Raw genomic sequence first — 16,016 nt, forward strand, 5'->3', positions numbered from 1 at the left:
TTCCCAGCTCCATTCCCTTCCCTGCACACACAGCACAGAGGGACAATCCCCTCGATGCTCAGCTCTGTTCCAGGAGCACAGACCCCTAAAAAACACATTTATGGCACAGTTCACCTCTGCATCAGCCAGGCTGGTCCTGCTCTGAGCATCCCAACCAGCCCCTCTGCAGCCTGTTCCCCCCACATTCCAGCCAGTGGAATATCTGAGTTCAGGGGCCGGATCCAGTTCACGAGGCAGAAAATCTGGTCCCAGGGGAGGTTGGCTGAGCAACAGGCCAGACAAACTCGGGTTTCTCTGGGGCTGCTTGAGTGTGTGAGAGGGCAAGACACAGGTCAGCAGCACTTATTAAGCTGCCAGTAAGAGGGGACACACATCAGACACGTACCAGTGGGTTCCACAAACATGTTTGAACAACTGGACCCACATGGAGTTGCTGTGACTTCGACTGGATCACTCCCATGAGCACAGTCACGAGTGCTGGGAAGAGTGGGGACTAATTGTATGGCAAATAATTTGTATTTATTTACATGTATAAATGTGTATCTATTCGATAAATATATCTATTTCTAGATAGAAATATAACTATTCAATATAACGTTATAAATATTATATATAATATATAATTATATTATATATATCTATTGAATATATTCAATATTTCTATTGAATAGAGATATTTCTATAGTCATATAAATTTCTATTTATATTTATATAACTATATATGTTTATATAACTATATAAATGTATCTATTCAATAGAAATATATCTACTGAATAGCTATATTTCTATAATTAACATATATAATATAAATATATCTATTCAATAGAAATATATCTACTGAATAGATCTATTATATAATTATCATATATAATATAAATATATCTAGTCAGTAGAAACATATCTACTAAACAGATATATAATTATAATATATAATATGAATATATCTATTCAATAGAAATAGATCTATTGAACAGATCTATTTATATAATTATAATACATAATATAAATATATCTATTAAATGAAATATACCTACTGAATAGATAGATTTGTATAATTATCATATATAATATATAATATAGCTACTCAATAGAAATATATCTATTGAATGGCTATATTTATATTATTATAATATATAATATTATTAAATATAGATGTGTAATCTTTCAAGTCCTGCAGGGCCAGCCCCCATCTGATCTGTACTTTAAGGGAAAGCTCAGCCTGTGGTGCCTGTTTCAAATTTAAAGCAGCCCTGCTGCAATTAATCACAGCTTGGCTGATGAAGGACACGGCACTGAAACGACAACAGGAATTCTGGGAAACTCCCCCTGTCATCTTCAGCCACAACAAGTTTGGTTCAGACCTCAGAATAAGGAAGGTTTGTCACCCAGTCCCTGGTCTGAGCTACTCTTCTCAATATTCCTAAACCAGCAGATGGTCCAAAAGATCATTTACAAATCATTTCCAGAGGTTCAGGTTTCTCCATCACCTTCTGGCTTCCAAAGAGGGCCCAGAGTCCTCAGGAACAAAATATTGTCCCACTGACTGAACTATCAGGCCAAGAATGGAACATGAAATTAAAGAACACCCATCCAACCCTCAGGGAAGAGGGGATGTGCTGCCTGATGTGTTACCTTGCTGTATTTATATTTAATTGCTGAACACTCACAACACAGAATCCCAGACTGGTCTGGGTTGGAAGGGACCTTAAAACTCATCTCATCCCACCCCCCTGCCCTGGGCAGGGACACCTTCCCCTAGACCAAGGTGCTCTGGGTAATCACCACCACCATTTGATTCCCACTGAATCTGAATTCCCACTGTAGCTGAATTTCAATGCCAACTGGGTGTTTTTCTGAGCTGCAGCTTGTACCTGAATCAATTTATCTTTTTTTTATCACTCACCCATTATTTATACAGAATTCAAAATGCAGAACAAGAATAACTGAAATCACTTGACATGATGTCTTAAGCAGTTTATCAGCTTATTTCACAACAAAAACAAGAAAGTCAAATAAATGAGGAAAAAAGAACCCTGCTTGCAGTGAAAATACCACACAGCTCATTTAGATCCCTGCCCACTGTCCAGCTCATCCATCTCCAGCCTTGACAAATATGCAGATATATTAGAAGAATAAATCATCTCATGTGGTCAATACCGAAGAAGGGAGGTTTTAGGAGGGATTTACATGTTGAGAAGGTGATGACTTGGCAGAAACTGGAAGGATTTTCCGTGCACAGGCAAGGATGTGAACCAGAGTTGGGTATCAAGGTAGTTACCAACAGCAGAACAGGGGGAGATATAACCAGGAACAAAGCCTGAGGTGAATTCTGCAGGAAGAAGAACGTGACTGGCAACTGTTTATTGCTCTCTCAGCATCTAAACCCAACCCAACCCATTCCTCAGGTGCTTGGGGCTCAGTGTTGCCTCAGCTGATGATGCCCCCCCTCCACCCAGCAGATCATGGAGACTCTGATCTCATTCCTTCCCCCTTTTGCCACAGAAGAACAGGATGAAGCTGGACAAGATAACAAGAACCTGTGAAGGATGGGAAATCCTAACAGTGCAGAGCTCCATTTCCCTTTGATAAAGCCCTGAACAGGCCTCTGCACCTTATAGAAATCCCAGAATGGTTGGAAGGGATCTAAAAGATCATCCAGTGCCACCCCTTGCCATGGGCAGGGACACCTTCCACTGTCCCAGCTTGCTCCAACCTGGCCTTGGACACTTCCAGGGATGGGGCAACCTGTGCCAGGGCCTCCCCACCCTCACAGCCAAGAAATTCTTCCTGATATCTAATCCAAAACTCTCTAAATGACATTAGACATCAGTCCCTTCTCAAACCATGGACAAAAAAACGTTGCAAACCCAAAGGAACGAGTGGCAGCTAAAACCACAACCTGTGAGACTTGCCCTTTTTACACCTGTGACTCACACTCAGGTTGAGTTTTTCATCACAGTCAAAGTCAATGTAAAGAAACAAAACAGTGTCCACAACTTTCAGAACATGCACAACAACTCCACACTGACTGCTCTGGCTCAGAAAAGTGCATTCATGTAAATGAATGTGGGAATTCCATGCACAGGCTGGAGAAGGCAATTGAGAAGATTTCGAGTGTCTGAATAAAACTGAAGTTATACCACAAATAGCTTTCCTACCCAAATCACCTCGTGGGAAAGGGATATCCTGCAAAGCTGAAGCGATGCTCTGAAATCTGAATTAAGACACATTTGAGCATATGAGGCACTTCTGACACACAGCACCAAAATACAGCAATTGCCCCAAGTTACAAAGGAAACAACAATTATTAAAAAAAACCCCTTCTCTTTCTTGCCAACATTCTCACATGGAAGTTTTCTGCTGTGCTCACACAAGGACTTTCAAAGTTCTGGTTTGCTTAAACTCTAAGTCACATTTTGAACAAGGAGGAGTGAAAACTGCCAGCACAGAATTGTCTCAAGCTCAGGGAAGACCACCCCAAGCAGGACAGAGTCCCTGACAGGAACTTCCATCTCACAGCCTGCACCTGGAGCAGCCAGGATGTTGACAAAGTTCAACATCCCACTGATGTTGAACACTGGGGCATTTTCCATCAGATAAGGAAAACGTCCCCTCACACTCCCTGCATTCAGAATCTTTTCAACAGACATACTTAACCACAAATTTGCACTGATTTCCTGAAATCCAACCTCATCTCACCCATTAGTAGAGTAATTGCCTGGTTGGTCTTTCACTCCACACTTCTCCCCCAGCTTCCCATGGCTAAATGAGTCTCTCCATGCAGGCTTTTCCCAGTGGAAGATAATATGTTCTTTCATGGCTTATTTCAGACTCTTCCACTTTGAGCAGGGCTGTAACCAACCTCTTTTCTACCTGGCAAGCTGGAATTGCTTTGCTCCTCTCAAATAATACCTAATTCTATAAACAGTGGTATGGAAACCAGTGACAATCCCTTGGGGGAGATGCTGCCCATGGCATGCAGAGCCCACCTGGACACAAAATTCACTCCAGTGGCCTGGTTCTGGTGCTTTGTAAAACCCAAAAGGCCTGGAAATGCAGAGGGTCACCTAACCAGAGATTTCAAGTGAGATTGCTATACCTCTGTGTGTCTCAGCTGGTAACAAGACATGGATTTGGAATTACCAAAAGCTTAATAATCCAGTGATTCAGCTTTTCCTGGCTAGGACCACATAAACTCTCCCTAAGAGTGCAATGCCACACTGGCCTGTGGGGCACAAGAACCCACCCTCTGCTTAATGAAGCAAATTCTCATCAAATTTTTATGAAACAAAACTTCAGTGACACCATTTCCCTGTGTGAGAAGCAAACCCTTGTAGGGACTCACCAGTGAAGCTCCAACCAGGGGAAACAATACTTGCCTGGACCTCGATGTGGGATGGAGCCTCTGGAGAAGAGGCAGCATTTGAGATCCTCTTCTTGTGCCTTCCTGGAGACTTGTGCCCCTGACTCCCATCTCCAGGAGAATCCAGGTGACCCTTTCTCTCTCTTGTTTAAGAGCAATTCCCACTGAAGTCATCAAGTTACTCCTATGGGGGGGTGAAGAAAAAAAAGAGATGCATTTATTCCTATGTAGAGCAGGACTATGAGGGTTGTGCTTCACTGAAATCCCACAAGGAAAAGTTAAATAGGTGCCTGGGACCTGAGCTGACACTGCACACAGAGCATTTCATCCTCAGATTACAGGATGGATCTGGGGGGGAAAAAAGCCTTTTTATTTTCCTACATTAAAATCAACATGAACACAAGTAGGTTTGATTAATAAGGAGATAAAAATCCACTTTAAAAAATTAAACACAGAGTGAAGTTTTCCCTTCTCTACCTGAAACAGTTCTCTGAATCCCCAGGCTGTAACAGTCAATCCCCCTGGATCACCTTTTTTTGCAGCAAAAATAAGTCTGTGGGGCCAAATGTTCCTGCCTTTGGGCTGAATAAACTTCTTTTTCTCCCAGGGTAGACCTGACATCTCAGCCACCACCACCACCACCATTCCCACTGCCCCTGTGGAATGTCCAGACATGCAAAATTCCACCCCAGCCCTTCGGAGAGGATAATATTTCCCCTCCCCGGACCTACCTAAAGAAAACACATCAAGTTATTCAAATATTTATTCCTAGATCCTGGAAGGTCAGAGTGATAGCACATCTAAAGGAGGAGGAATGAGTGAAAGCCAGGATTTACACCCCTGTGTTTGCAATCAGCACCAAGTCACTCAGTGGGCATCTCTCATCAGGAGTGTAAAATGAGAGCTGTGCATGCATAAAGCACTGCCAGATAAGCCCACAGTCTCAAAAAAAAGCAAAGAAATGAGCCAGGCCTGGTTCTGATTCATCAGTATTCAGCAGTGGATTCAGTGGGACAGCTCGGAATTTACACTGGAATAAGGAAAAATCAGGATTAGGCACCATCTGCCTCCGAGAGCCAAGAGCGCTCAGAATCGCTCCACACGTTCCAATCCTCTTCCCCCATTTCTTTAATCTCTTACACATTCCAGGTTTTCCATTCAGCTCCCCCGGTGACAAAAGATTTTTTTTTTTTTTTTTTTACAAAATGACAGTCCAGATTGAGAGAACAGAAATTACAACCCCTGACAAAAGAGATGCCAAACTTTTTATCAACGATAAGCGCTCCCCTTCCACGCCGAGCCCGGCCTGCAATGGGAAATATAAGGCAGATGTCGAATGGAAATTAAACATTGTGCTCCCAGGGTGGCCTGGGCTGCATTCAGAGCCTGATTTAAAACAAGGCCAGGAGTTCTTTCATCGTTTCTTCAAAAAGTTTCAAACCTAAAGATCTTCCAAGCAGACACACACTTGGCCTAGAACGTGGCGGTGCAGGACGATATATACGTGTAAAAAACACTGAAAGGTAAAGCAAGTTGTCTGTGGGATGGAATGAGAGAATTTAATCACCAAATCGCTCCTGTTTCGGGGTTCTGAGATTCAAGAGTGGATTCAGGTGAAATATCTCGCCCCCCTCTTTCAAACTAAATTCACAACAATCATTTGGGAGGCTCAGACAACTCGACATTCTGAAATGCAACCAAAACAAGAGCCCAACTGTGCAGCAGTTTAAGGAGTATTTCTCTGCAAGCTTCTTAAACCATATTTACATCTGTGAAAGCACTCTGCCTGGTATTATTAGACAAGACAAAATAGCACTAGACATTTGCAATGACTTAGATATTCAGGCTCAAGAAGCACATATTTCAACGGTCTGTAGCGTTTTCTTTTAATAATTTGTGATCACAGAATAGCTCAGTCAAAATAACGTAATAATAGACCTCTAAAAAATAAATCCCCTAACTGCTAAATATACTGTACACTGAGGACAGTAAGTATAAATTTAAGGCTTGAAAAGATGCTCCTATTTACGGAAACAGTTAAAAGCATAAACGAAATCGCATTTGCTCCTCTTTCACTTTCTTAAAGCAGAAAAAAAAAACAACTGAAAGTGAAATCAGTAGAGTATTTCCAACTTGAACACGTAAATATGTTTGCACTCTCCTTGGAAGCCATATTTTAGAAATCGTTTTATTCTCTACACAATTTGATATCAAACGCAGCAAAACAGACAAGAAAAAAAACTTCTGAGGCCACGACTTTGTAACCTCCCTGAAGTTTGGAACACGGGCAAAGCTGGCCTGGTGCACACAAGACAATCAAACACATGCTTAAATGTCACTTAAAGTCCTGTCTATATTGTTGGTTGGTTTTTTCCCCCCCCCCCCCCATGAAAGGAAGAAATTGTGACAAGATTTTACTTTTAGATGACCTGACAAACCAGCACGTTCTGGCACGAGCAGGACACTCGTTCCCCCTTCCTTTCCCCAGCACAAGATTCGAGCACCTGAAACACAAACCTCATCCTGCCCTGAGACGTTTTTTTCCCAACAAAACCAACTTGCAAGCAGCCTCTCCGGCCTTTCTTAAAAAATCATTTGCAATCTCTTTTAAAACATGAAATACAGATGAATGGATGGATGGATGGATGGATGGATGGATGAATGGACAGCTAGAGAAATGCTTTCAGTCATGCTTCCTCCCCCCCCACACCCTTAAAATTGAAAAGCATCAGTATCCAAATAGCAACAGGAAATTTTTACCTTGTGGCTAAATAGCTCACTGTTCACTTTGCAGCTGCCTCTATTTTTTGCTGGGCAAAACACCAATAACAAAAGTCTTTCCTAAGAAAAACCAAGCTTTTGACACATAAGGGCAGCGACAAAACGCAAAAAAAAAAAAAAAACAAACTTACAAAGAATTATTTTTTTTTTTCCTCCCCTCCCCCCCCCGCCCCGTCCCGTCGTTATAATTCCTAATTTTGTGGGATGTATTGCTGGGCTGTTTATCATAACAGTGTGCAATAAAAAGGACGACTAACTCTTGCAATTTTCTCCCTACTCCTCCCCTTGACAGGGGCCACTGATAGGGAAAGAGGCTCGGAAAAGCAGAGCAGTGAAAGGCTAAGAAACAATAGGCAACCATGGCTTTGACAATGCAGCCCTGAACCCTTTTTGCTCCCGCTGTGACACTTGCATTCAAGAGCAAGGGCGGCTGCCATCATAAGAATGGACAATGGCATGAGGAATACAAGGGGAGAGGAGGAGGGGGGGGATATATATATATATAAAAAAAAAAAAAAAAAAAAAAAAAGGAAATCAGATGAATTCAGAGCTAAGATGGCAGAGCTCTCACCTTTTCCGCTTTTTTTCGAGTAATCTGGATGGAGGCGTCCCGCAGAGAAGAGATAAAAAGGGTGTGCTGAACTGTTGGATGGTTCTGAAGACTTCTGCATTTGCAAACGCATTTTAGAACTATTTGTAGGGGTATATATGCTGCATGCCATCTCTCTGTCTCTGTCTCTCTCTCTCCCTCTGTGTCTCTCTCTCTTCTGTTTTATGTCCTGCTATCTCCATCACACACCTCTAATAGTATGAAGACTTTCTGCCCATGTAAGTAAGTGAGAGTGTGTGTGTTCCTTAATGTTTGAATCAAGACACACGTCTGCATGCATTTCTAATCTAAGGAGCCTATAGCAGTTACTACAACTATCAATTAGTCAGCAATAGCTCGAGATCCCCATGTGTCTGGGTGAACAAAGGTGAGAAACACATGCAAATAGTACTCCAGCACCTGGGTCACGTACAGTAACTTAGCCAGCACCAAATAATTGCATCTGTTTCTGCCTTTTCCGTGCTCCTCGCTCGTCGGGATGGAAAGTTGCAGGTTATTAATGTGAAGAGTAACACAATTAGCCATGGCATTGTATATTCTCGTCCCCCCAACGACACAATAAAAGGAAATTAAGCCAAACTAGAGGGAAATAAAGGGGTGGCTTAAAGGCTTGCAAACGACAAGATTCTCTGCTCTCGTAGCAGTTGCTTCCATTTTTCTGAGCAATTGTTCCTGAGTTAAAGATGCAAATGATGTAAGATGTATTTGGTCATTTCATATATATTAGATAAGAAGCTGATTATTCCAGAGGAGACAGAGTGGATGCCTAATTTCCTGAAGTTAAGTCCATAAAGAGGGTAAGCTAAATCTGTTACTATTTTTATTAATTAAGCGACTGTTACTTCTAAGACCGTTTTAAGGGTGTTTTTCAGATGTTTTAGACTTAAGGCAAACAATTAAGAAGAAAGATACGGTACCTTTGACTCTCTCCTTCTTCTTAACCTCACAAAAATGAGCCTCACCTTTAAAAACTCTCAGAGTCAAAATGGGCTAAAAAAAATAAAATAAAATAAAATAAATTTAAAAAAAAAAAAAGGAAGGAAAAAAAAAAAAAGCCCTGAACAAAATCAAAACGAATAAAATGGAAAAGGCTCCGAAATCCAGCACCACCACCCTGACTCCAGCACAAGAACAGGCTGATATCCAGAGAGCATTTCAGAGGTGACTACACAGGCTGTGGACAACGTTATTTACACAGATCTGATCAGAGCGGCCACGGCTCCCAACTCTAATTTAATTTGCAGAAATCACATACCCCGCGCTTCCAAGTGCGGGCAACTCCGAAAATTAGGAGTTTGTTGCTGAGATGAAGCCTTTTTTTTTTTTTTTTGTCCCCCCCCCCCTCACGTGCAATATGCTCAGAGTCCTGCAAGGCTGCACAACCCTCTCCTTAGCTCCCTTTCTACTTATATCAGCTTCCGTGGGAGGCTAATTAGTGACACCGAAGGAAAAATATTCCTCCTGATTTTGGGGGGCTCGGAGAAACTGTCGGGTTTGTTCAGCTTCAGACAGCGCAAGGGGGACGAAAAAAAAAATTAAAAAATTAATAAATAAATTTAAAATATAACTAACACCTCCTTAAAGAAATCCCTCCCCAGCTCCCTCACCTTTTTTTTTTTTTTTTTTTTTTTTTTTTTTTAGGACCAGTCTAGTGGCTGGAAGGTTAAAGGAAAGCTGCAGTTTCACACCGGCTTTGCCCCCTCGAGGAGCCCTGGGTGTGAGCGTCCCAGAGCTGGGTGTACAGCCAAAAATAAAGCAAATAACGGGCTCCAAAAAGCTCAAGGAAGAGGGAGGGGTGGGGGGGGAAAAGGGGGTTGTGCTGACCCGCCAGGCAGTTTCATTTCCAAACTTAGCTGCTTGGGAATTGCAGGAGGACAAGGAGGGTTTCCAGAGCGAGGAGAGCGGTGGCACCGGCGCCGGGGCAGGAAAAACCCTGCTGAAAAAAAAACAAAAAACAACAAAAAACCCAAAATAATTCTCGCCCCTTCGCCGAACAATGAGACCTTAAAAAATCCACGTTCGGGAGGGTATTACATGCAGATAGGCAGGGGGGAGGGGGCGGGGGATGAGAACAACATTTCCCATCGCTGCCGTTTATTTCTTAGGCTCTGGAAAGGCTGGATTTTTCCCCCCCTTTTTTAATGGGAATTACTCGTCCCGTTCGTGGGGCCGGTGTCATCGCCTGCAAGTGCACAGCTCAGGTGGAAAAGGGGCATTTGTGTAGGGGTTCAATCAGAGAGTAACCACTCCACGCTTATCTAAGGCTGAGAAGTAGTTAAATAATATTAAAAGTGCTCGTTCCTGTAGTTCTCAGCCTGCTCTAACACACTTGGGCACCCAGAGCCACGGGGGCTGAGGGAGGAAGGTGGTTAAAGCAGAGAGCTGCATATTTTTACCACTGTTTAATGCCCTGTTCTTCTCACTCTTCGTCTGCACCATCACTCCTTCGAACGCTCCCAATTCAGATAAAATAAGTCAGCTTTCTTTCAAGAGGGAAAAAAAAAAAGAAAGAAAGAAGCCCCACGCAGATGAATAGACACCACTAATCAGATGGAATGTAATCGAATACTCTTCTTCATCTAATCTGCCTGCTCTGTGTAATCTAGCTATTCTCCCAGCTCCAGCATTTGTAACAGGCATGACATTGATTCCCATCTCGTATAATGTTATTTCGGTATTTTATTCCTAAATGAGGCTACGAGTTGGGTGGCTACTTGGCATTCAAAAAAACCTCTTCCTCGACTCTGCAAAGGCCACGGCGTGGCAAAGCCAAGCGGGGCTGAGCCCCTCTGCTACTTTTTCAGAGTTGTGTCTCCCGTCAGCGGCAGGCAATTTCTCGGAGGTTTTGGAAAAAGATTTCGCGACCCGCAAAAAGAACAAGAATTTAACCACGGGTGGACAGCAAAAAAAATAAACCCCACCAAGCCATTTGACGAGATCTGCCTGCAGACAGCAGCTGGGAGAAGCTGAAACCCTGCACACAACACTAAGATGCCTTTTTTTTTGTTTTTTTCATTTATTTTTTGGTAATGTTTTCTAAAACGCAGAACGATTTCCTTAAATAAGCATTTCGGCAACGTCCAGCCAGGTTTTCCCCAAAAAGAAAAAAAAGCAAACCTGGTCTCATTTTGCAGGATCCCCAGCTAATGGTTCTGTTAGGTAAATGACAGCAGTGGGGAGAACAAACAAACCCTCTCAGACAAACAAATATATTTGAGCGTAATAAAAATGTTGACAACCGTTATGTGATTAAAGCAATTGTTTTATTCATTTAAGGCCTTGCCATTGGAATAATTTAAAATTAAGTGAGAAGCATCAGCCCCTTGGGTTTTGCAGGAGATAGTTAATTTGTAGGAATAGTTGTGGGTTGTTTTATTATTTTTTTTTTTAACATAGCTATTTTCGACGTCGCGAGATAAAGCTCTCTCTTTCTTTCTTTTTTTTTTTTTTCTAATTTTATTTTAAGAATAGACCCCATTTAGGATTTCACATTGTAAATCTCCCTATGTCTGAATGCTGTTACAAGGTTTGACAATGAAAGAATAATTCATGTCAGACAAAAAGAGCCCTTCAATCAGCTTCATGCAGCTTTTCTCCTGCAGGGCTATGCCAAAACGAATGTGGAATCCTGAACTGAACCATCCATCACATTTCCCCAGTCTTTCAATTAATGACACTGCAATCAGATCGATGGCGTGTAATAAGAAAAGAGCTTTGCATTTCTATACCTATTAATTCGCTGAGTAACTCCAGTGGTAAAACGTGACCAGAAAGGGAGAAAAGAAAAGAAAATTTCATCCTCCCAGCGAGATTTTTGGGGACGTTCAAGCCTCGGTGTCACCCCAAGCCCTGAATGCTCAAAGCAGAAATCACACAGGGATTATTTTTGTGTTTAAAAGCAGGACAGTCTCCCTTCCACACAGGTATTTTCTGCTGTTGAGCACCGAGTAGACGCTCTAGATTATAAAGAGGAGCCTGTTTTTCATCCAGGCTCAGCCTGGTGTGAGCCAGGGATGTCCTCCCTGCCATGTGAGCACAGTCCCTCCCAGGGCAGGACTCTGCAGCCTCCTCCTCTGCTCTGAAGGCAGTAATTAGCCACCAGATTTCCAGCTCACAACACATGCCAAGGATGGAGTTACCTCATGCAGTGATTAACCTCCAACAAAACGAGGTGGGGGCAGAGAGCTGGGCAGGGGGTGAGGGCAGTCGGGACACACACACACACCAAAAAAAAAAACAAACCAAAAAACACCCTCTACCAGCAGCCCTGGGATGAAATTAGAGTGACCTCACGTCAGTGAACTGGCATAAGATTTTTGGATCGATGACAAAAAATTATCGAGGCTTTGCAGGCTGGAGCTGCCAAGCACATTTCAATTCCCTCACTGCAGGCACGGGGGGGGGGGATTGTTTGGAGGAGCTGAACACGATGGGAAAGGGAAAACTGCAGCTAACCAGAACATGGCCACTGGTAAAAGGGTTTCAGTTGGAACTGCCTTTCTTTTAAAAGGCAGGTTTTGTGCCTTAAAAAAAAAAAAAGAAAAGAAAAAATACTTTCTCTTTGAGCGTCGAGCTCAAACCGACAGGTTTTGCCACCTGACGAGCAGCTTGGGAGGAAGGAGTGATCTGGAGGACCTTGCAGGAGACAAGAGTGGGTCAGCAGTGATGAGGGACAAATTTGGCCTCCTGAAAGATCCCCTCGTGTTGCCTTGGGCAGGAAACCAGAGGAGAAGTTCCCCCAGCAGCATTAACCCTTCCTCTGGGGCAGATGAAAGCCCTGATCTCCAGCATCGACATCATTTCAGCAGCTTTGGCTTTACCTCAAAGGGAAGGAGCTGCAGCTGTGATAGGAGATGGACCTGGGTCAAAACCTACAACAAGACCTTCTTTTGGGAGCAACAGACTTCCAGGGAGGCTGTGTATTTTGGAAAGGGGAAAAAAAGCCTTTATGAGAGAAAACAAGGAACGGAACAACAGGAAACAAGGGAGGTTTTTCAAGGTTCACTTCACCAAATATCAAGGAGTGCTCTTAAAGGATCATTTCTGGCTTTGCCTCTTAGTATCTTTTATGCTCAGATTTCAGCAATTTCAAATTTCAGCAGCACCCTTACATAAAAAAAAAAAACCAAAACCAAAAACCAGCTTTATTATTGCTGCAGCTGAATGTGCCCATCCATGGCACACATGGAGCCAGACACAGGCTGCCAGCTCCAGCACCCAGGATGGGAACTGAAAACACCAGGGCAACAGTGAAATGGGACCATGCCCATGAGCTGACTTGCCAAATAACTGCAACTAAAGCACAGTGAGAGACGCCCAGACAGAGGACAATAAATAAATAAATCGTGCCCAAGCAAAAACAGTTCATTTACAGTAAAGCACGGCAGAGTTGAGCTAAAGAAATAGGGGGAAAGGAATCTAGGGGGACAAGTGGTAAGACTGAGAAAAGGGAACTTTGAATAGGAAGCTGAATGCAAAATATTTATACTGCACATCACTGCATCTTGTCCTTTCTGTGCAGGGGACATAAAGGCACACAATCGTAGGTGTGGCAGGAAGAGCAGGCTCTGGAGCACAGTGGCAGCACCAACACACACCTCAGTGACCTCCAAGGCCCTCTCCCAACACCCCCAGGTAGTTTTGGGCATTTAATAACCAAGATTCAGCAGCTCCACGCAGTCCCTGAGCCCAGGAGCTGGGGCAGGTGGCATTGCTGACACAACACAAGGTTCCCCTGGTGTGACTGGAGGTTTGCAGCCCTGAGCAGTGCCCTGCTCTGCCCAGTTGTGAGGCACAGTGTGTGCCCACAGCTTAATAACCTACAAATGTCTTGTCTGAGAGCAGGTCAGGCAGAGGGGAGAAAGGGGTGCTGCCTGCAGCCATTATTTCAGCCCTGGCTACCTTCCAGGAGCTCACAGAGCTTCAGAAGGCACAGGCAGGCTTGCTTACATCTGCTCCCCTCTGCTGTGGCTGCAGACAGACTCACAGACTGCTATTTTCTTCATTTTTTTTTACATTTAAAATGGGTTTGGACAGGCTTTCAGCAGGGATTCCCGGGCTCCTTTTCCTCACCTCTCTCAGAGGAGCTTTGGGAGCGACCACTGCAAGTGGATTTGGTGGAGAGGAGGCTTCTCTGATTGTTTGCCTTGTCTGGTGGCTGGGCAACGGCAGCATCTGGGCTCCTGGAAATGCATCTGCCTGCAAAAGCTGTGGGGCCTCATTCAGCCCCTGCCAGCAGACAGGACACAAAAAGTAGCCACCTGGACTGCTCAAAGTCATGGCCAGATCTAAGCTTTGGGAGTCCCACATTTCTGGGAATTCAGCTACCACGGTCCTGGGTTCAATCCCAACATTTTAAACAGCCATTATTCATTTTCCTGCTTTTTACTGTAAATAAAAAGACACCTTCCCGATGCTCCTGGTGCTCAAGCACATGATTAATACCACAATTACAGCTCAGCATTAAAACAATCAATTCAACAAGGATGCTGCTACCCAGACACCACCTATAAAATCTCCCTTGTGTCTCCTTATCTTGGAATCCCACCTCAGCTTCCTCCAAATCCAGAGCACTGCAATCATCTCCTTTCCATCCAAATAAAAGCAGGTATTTTGGTATTTCAGCAGCTGCCTTTTACAGACCATTATCTGACAGCACAATATTCTTAAAAGGCAGAGAAGAAAATCAGAGGAAAAGTGAGATCATAGGATGGGATGGGTTGGAAGGGACCTTCAATGGCATCAAGGTGCTAAAATATTCCAAGGATGTGGATGGGACTGAAAGAGGTTGGACATGATGTAAGATCTGAAGAAAGGGGAGGGATTTCCACAAGAGGTAGGGAAAATGGGGAAAATTTTATATTTCCTAGGCACCCAAATGAGAGAGAGGAGCCACAGGGTCCTGTAGGAAGGACTGACACAGGGTTGAGGGGCACTGGTTTAGGAGTCACAGCCCAGGGTGGGGGTTGATCCCAGTTGCCCATTCCTCAGGATGCCCCAGACTTAAAAAGAGCACTTCAGTCATGTTCTGGGCTCTCTCCACCAGCTGATCTCACCCCCTGATCAAACCATAGACTCCCATATACAAATCTTGGCAGCCCTCAGCTTTGGTTTCCCCTGCCAGCCTGAGGGGTGCCCGGCACTGGAACTGCAGCTCCTCCGAGCACATCTGACCAGCTCTGCTGCCACACTCCTGAGCTCTGGGAGCCACTTCTGCTCCCAATTTATATAGAAATTCAGCTCCCAGGATATCTGGTGCTCTGAGGACGAGCTCCAGTCCTCAGGCCAGTCTGAAACAGGATAAGAACACACACAGAGGGAGGAGGCACAGAGAGGAGTTTATGGACTGGCCTCTCCTCATCTCAAAGCCACAGGAACAGTAGGAACAGCCCTACAGTGGATTTATTTCCCCACTGCACCTCCTGGAGGTGTAACCTCGGAAGACCAAACCCTAGCAGGACTCCCAGCTCCACCAGGCAGTGAAATTTGGAGGTTGCTCCACCAAAGAGAGAAGGAAGCACCACCCTGGGCACCTATGGGTGCCACCCAGAGCCCACTGTCACCCAGACAGCAGCAATTAGCTCCTGGTCCCTCCCCAGGGCTGGTTTTTCTTGAGCATTAAACTAACCAAATTAATTTAGTTGTTTTTAAAGAACTTGTTTTCTTGGTTTTCCCTTCAAGACTTGTGTAAGTGCCCACAGATGCTGTGAAGATTTTCAGGAATAGCCCATGGATGGGGACTCTACTTAAAACCAACCAACAAAAGACCCTCACAGGGCCTTTATCTGCATCTCCCAACGACTAAACTTTTAAAATACAGGCATTACATGTTTAGGGCTGACATTATACTCATAAGTTTTGATGTAAGAAAATCAGTTATCACAACTATTCTCCCTCCATGGTGAATGGAAAGAGCAACAATTCCAGCAGACAAATCACTTCTTCCTACCACAGGATCTAAAATATTTAAAGTTATTCACTCTTTGGACATGCCCCCCCCTTCTCTCCATTGGTTACAAAGAGATCCTGACTGACCAGCACAACCCCAAATTCCTAAGTTTTAGATATTTAAAACCAGACCTCTCCAAAGTGTCTGAGCCCTTGGGTGAGTAACATTGGGATTTTCTACATGGATGCAGCAGCCTAAAACTGATAAAACTCTTGAATATCCTATGAAATATGAAAAATATCACATTTGAAAAGCCCCAGCCAGTATTTTGTTGTTCAGACTGATAAGTCCTGTGCATTCCTTTAATACCTCAG

At 43.8% G+C, this 16,016-nt stretch overlaps 1 long non-coding RNA gene across 1 annotated transcript in view; it reads right to left on the bottom strand.

The window, feature by feature from the left end:
* Window positions 1–4,385: 4,385 nt before the first annotated feature.
* LOC116797750 overlaps window positions 4,386–16,016 on the bottom strand; it is a 35,830-nt gene continuing 24,199 nt past the window's right edge. The window contains exon 3 of the long non-coding RNA XR_004360739.1: window positions 4,386–4,547. This is a non-coding gene — a long non-coding RNA (uncharacterized LOC116797750). The remainder of the gene's footprint in view (window positions 4,548–16,016) is intronic.

This window comes from Chiroxiphia lanceolata, chromosome 23 (genome assembly GCF_009829145.1).
Source record: "Chiroxiphia lanceolata isolate bChiLan1 chromosome 23, bChiLan1.pri, whole genome shotgun sequence".
NCBI lineage: Eukaryota > Metazoa > Chordata > Aves > Passeriformes > Pipridae > Chiroxiphia > Chiroxiphia lanceolata.